Source organism: Penaeus chinensis, chromosome 36 (assembly GCF_019202785.1).
Source record: "Penaeus chinensis breed Huanghai No. 1 chromosome 36, ASM1920278v2, whole genome shotgun sequence".
In the NCBI taxonomy this organism is placed as follows: Eukaryota; Metazoa; Arthropoda; class Malacostraca; order Decapoda; family Penaeidae; genus Penaeus; species Penaeus chinensis.
The window spans coordinates 1,705,765-1,711,435 of record NC_061854.1 but is presented as its reverse complement, the minus strand read 5'-3'; positions in this window follow the sequence as shown (position 1 = coordinate 1,711,435).

The window sequence follows — 5,671 nt, the reverse complement described above, 5'->3', positions numbered from 1 at the left end:
CTCTCTCTCTTTCTTTTTCTGCCTGCTTTTCTGTCTGTCTGTCTGTTGTCTCTCTTTCTCTCTCTCTACTTTTCTCTGTCTTGGTCTCTTTTTTCTGCTGTCTGTTGTCTCTCTTTCTCTCTCTTTTTTTCTCTTCCTCTCTTCCTTCTCTCTTCTTCTCTTTTCTCTCTCTCTCCTCTCTTTTCTCTCTCTCTCTCCTCCTCTCTCTCTCTCTCTCTCTCACGAACAAAAAAAAAAATATATATATATATATATATGTATGTATGTATGTATGTATCTAAGTATTCCATGTAAAGTATGAACAAATGTTATTGTTAAAGGCTGTTCATATATTAATATCGCAAATATTTTGATGGCATATTTTGACTTTGTATGTTCTTTGCTCCTTTGACTGTTTGACTTTCGTTATATAGAGAGCAAATTGAATTTCAATCAAAATTTCATTTACAGATTTTGACTGAATGGAACAACAAGTCTGACTTTTTATTTTTTGTCGGTTAACCGTTCAGTATTTAGGGGGCGCTGGCATGAAAATATTTTTCAATTAATAGTTATGTATTCAATATTCTTTTTCGGCTAAAGGTAGCAACACAAAAAAACTTGCAAAACAACATATTGTGCTGTGATATTATATATATATATATATATATATATATATATATTTATAAAGATAAATAGATAGATAGATAGATAGACAGATATAGATATAGATGTGTGTGTGTATATATATATATATATATATATATATATATACATATATATATTTATATATATATATATATATATATATATATATATATATATATATATATATATATGTGTGTGTGTGTGTGTGTGTGTGTGTGTGTGTGTGTGTGTGTGTGTGTGTGTGTGTGCGAGTGTGAAAAGAAAACAGCCACAGTAAGAAATGAAAATAAATCTACGATGTATCTTCATTTCTTACTGTGGTATGTGTGTGCATGTGTGTATGCACACGAGTGCATGCATCTCTCCCTCGCCCTCCTCCCCGAAGGCTCATTTTCCCTTCAGCCGTTCCTGATCGCGCGGTGAAATTGTCGCCTCGCTAAATCCCGTCGCCAGTCCTCCGCGGGGAAGCTCGGGCTGTGGAAACAAAGCTGGAGGCAATAAAGCGCTAAAAAAGCTGTTGAAGAACTTTGCCGATTCCGAAGGAGTCTGGAGTGTAGATGGCAGAGGAAGAAGATGAGGATGTTCATGTTGACGAATGTAGGAGAGGTATGAAAGAGAAGGAATATCTTCATTATGCGGTTATATCTCCGTCAGAAATATATACATTTCTAACAAAGATGTAATCGAAACCGGCTAAATACATATCTTGTATTGTGATGATATTCATTATTAATTATACCTTTTTTTAAGGAAGAAAATCTGAGACGCAAGTACCTGTTTGTGCGTGTTTGTGTGGTAGATATTGTAAGTACAATGTGGTTCATACCCATTGGATTTTAATAAGATATTTTTTTTTTTTTTTTTTTTTTTTTTTGCTTTATGAACGGCCGTTGTTGTATAATGAGTCTGAGTCTATTCGTATTTTGGCCTCGTGTACACATGTAATGAAAGAGTATTGTCTTTGAGTCATCACTTTACAAAGGAACATTAATGAAGAATAAACTGAACTTAAAATGAGTACCATTGATCCACATTTAGAAAACAAACAATCGTCCCAGAGAACATTTCCATGTGTTTGCAGGTAAATATTAATGTAGGCCTACTCTTACAATTCATTTAATCTAGAAAAAAAACAAAAAAAATCTTTTGCAGTTGGAAAAAAGCGGCGAATTTCCTAGAATAAAAAAAGAAAATAATTGAAAAGAAAGAAAAAGGAAAGAAAAAAGAAAATAAAAAACATTGCATACTATTATCGTTGCCTTCGCGAATACAAACAAGACACAATCATTTTGTTTTGTTTTATTTATTTTCCTCTCTCTCTCACTCTCTCTCTCTCTCTCTCTTTTTATCCCGAGGGAAAATTTGAGATTCCTCTCTCCCCTCTTATTGCCCTGGCATTTGTTTATGCGGAGGATTTCGCCCGGACGCCCACCGGCCTCCCGGAGCAGCTGTGGGCGTGAGTTAGGCTCCGCCATTACCTCTCGTCATGAAGACTCAGGGAAATGTATTCTTCGACTCCCTTGCGCCCTCACGCCCTCACGCCCTCTCCCTCTCTCCCTCCCTCACTCACGCTCACACCGTGTTAACTATTTTTGCCCCCCCCCCCCCCCGTCCTTTCCTCTATCGTTTTATAATTTCGTTCTTCTCTGTATTCATTTTTCTAATTTCTTTGTCTTCTTTCCTGGTCCTTATTCCTCTGTATTCTTCCCTACTTTATGCTATTTTATTACTATTTATTTATTTATTTTTCTTTCTTTTCACTGCTATTCCTTCCGTCGTGTTTCAGTTTTATCTTATTGTACACGTTAATTTTAGTTCCCTAATATCGCACCCTGTTCCAGTTCCAGTTCCAGTCCCCACCTCCCCTACATTTCATTCCCATTCCCAGCCTACGCCCACGCCCGCATTCCAGCTTTCCCTCAGCCCCCCCCCCCCCCTCACCACCACCATTCCAGTTTCCTCTCCTCCCCTCCTCCCATTCCAGCTAATCTCTCTCTCCTCCCCCTCCTTCTCGCCCAATCCAACCCCCCCTCCCCCACCACCCCAACCACAGCTGTTTGTTTGGGGGGGACTCTCCTCGTACCCCCCACCCCCGCCTCCCTTACCCCCACTCCCCACCCCCGCTGTATTTCACCCGCTACAATTAACAAACTTTTGCCATATTACGCCATGATACGCTATGCCATTCCGATAGCACGGGGAAATGGCATTCTCCGGCTGAAATGACATTACACTCCCCCCCCCCCCCCCCCGCCCTCTCTCTCTCTTCCCTCTCTCTCCCTCTCCCTTCCCCTCTGTTCCTCTTTACTCCTCTTTCCTCATCTGCCCTCACTTACCCTCTCCCCCTTCCCCTCTCCCCCCCCTCCCCCCACCCTCTCCTCAATCCCCACCACCTCCCCACACCTCCCTCCTACCCCCCCCCCCCCTCTAATGCGAAAAGGTAAATTGGCGTCGCTAATGACTGGAAGGGGGGGGGGGGGGGGGGTGAGGGAGGGTAAAGGGAGAGGGGGGATGAGGGGGGATAGTGATAATGATTATGTTAATGTAATCATGGTTGTGATGGCGATGTGGACTGCCTTTCAAAGTTATGGCGATGGTTATTGATTGTGCATGACGCCGTGACTGATGGTGAAGCATGTTAATGGTGATGGATGTAGCTCTAGACGCTATTTCGATGGTGATGGTGATGGGGGTGATGGTGATGACTCTGGTGTAGTGGTGATAGATGGGAATGATGGTGATAGATGGGGATGGTGGGTGATGACTCTGGTGTAGATGGTGATGATTATGGTGGGGGTGATGGTGATAGATGGGGATGGTGGTGATGACTCTGGTGTAGATGGTGATGATTATGGTTAGGATAGTGATGATGATGGTGATAGTTATGGTGTAGATGAGAATGATGAGGATAATCATGGTGACGTTGGAGATTATGACGATGATTGTGATACATATGAAGATGGCGATTGACGTGTAAGTGATGATAATGGTGATAATGATGGTGGTAATAAAGATAATGATAGTATTGGCAGTGATGGTGATAATGATGGATCCAGTGAAAATGAGGATAGAAGCGACAGTAAAGATGATGGTAACAATGGGACCTAATGAAGATGATGATTGCAGCGGCTGTGATGATGATAATGTTATCGATGAAAACTGCTGATTATGTTGCCAATGAAGATGGTGGTGATGATGAAGCAAAAAATCGTGATGATGGTTGAAATGAGGAAAATGAAGGTGATTTAAATTTAGATGACAATAGCGAAGGTGTCAATTAAAAATGCTTATAATGACAGCGCAAATGTACAGTAGATGGTAATGATGGTGATAATTATATCGCCGACATCCATCAAGAACATATCCCTCCTTATTAATGGATAATGACAAAGGAAGTATTAGCGGTGACAGAGAGCAAATTAGGTTTAGTATCTTAGTCCCTATAAATAATAACATCGCATTTTCTATTAAAAAGAAGCAATAAAAAAGTTATATTATCCAGGAAAAAAATATCCAGTAATTATCCAGATAAAAGGGTCATAGAGTATGAACGAGACAAAGACTTTTAATGCGTTAATGATCAGTTTTTGGACGTAATAGGGTTGATATGAATAATATGAAATTTTACATCAATTATAATTTACGCCGATATGAATTTCAAAATAAAGTCAATGAGGAAAGGATTGATGGAGATGGACAAATTTTATAACAGCAATCAAAAGCAATTTGGTCTAAATGAGACAGGTGGATGAATAATGTTTTCTTTTGTTTTTTTGTAATGATAATAAGCATGTAAATCAATGAATAAATGAACGGTTGTATAACTAAAAAGCAATAAAAATAATAATTCAAATAGGATTAGGCAAATAAAACAAAGTCACAAAGCAGAGTGAATCCATAGCGAACATAATAACATGAATGAACAACAAGGAATATAGATCACAAAATGGAATTAGAATAAGCAAAGGATACCAGGGAAACGTGACAAATATTGAGAGCAACGTCTTTACTTGGAGATCCCGCGACCAACAGGAATGACGAGGCAACGCTGCAACATATGCAACGGTGAGCGCAGCAGAAAATATACAAAAGGATTTATTACATGAGTGACAATCAGCGTTCGAGGATTTTCAGAGTACAAACTAAGGCCTTTGGATTTGTCTTTATGCCTCTCTCTCTTTCTCCGTCTGTTTGTCTGAGTATGTGTCTGTCTCTATTTCTGTCTCTGCCTTTCTCTCTCTCCCTCCTTCTTGTCTGTCTCTGTCTGTCTGTCTGTCTCCCCCCCCCCCTCTCTCTCTCTCTCTCTCTCTCTCTCTCTCTCTCTCTCTATATATATATATATATATATATATATATATATATATGTGTGTGTGTGTGTGTGTGTGTGTGTGTGTGTGTGTGTGTGTGTGTGTGTGTGCATGTCCTTCTTTTTCTTTGCCTCGGTCTTTTCTCTCTCTCTCTCTCTCTCTCTCTCTCTCTCTCTCTCTCTCTCTCTCTCTCTCTCTCTCTCTCTATGTATCTATCTATCTTTCTCTCTCTCTCTCTTTTATACATGAACACACACACACACACACACACACACACACACACACACACACACACACACACACACACACACACACATAACACACATGCACACACCAATAATAATGCCTTGCAGGAATTAGATAATGACCAACAGATAATGATGTTAATGATATATCAATAAAAACGACGCTGTATCGAAAATGCTAAATTATGCTAATCTGAAATGCAACGCAAAACCCCAAACTGATATTTACGTAACAAACAATTCCCATTATATATTTTTTTTCATTGAAATTACTATCCCTGTCATCATAATTTCGCTGTCACGCAACGGCTTGCAATATTGCTTCTTTGCATACCGTAAACTAGCAATACTTAAATCACCCTTAAGTTTGTGCTTACGTAAAACAGAATACTTAGTCAAAGATCGAAGCAATATATATATATATATATATATATATATATATATATATATATATATATATATGAAAAAAGTGAATGTACATAAAAATAGAAG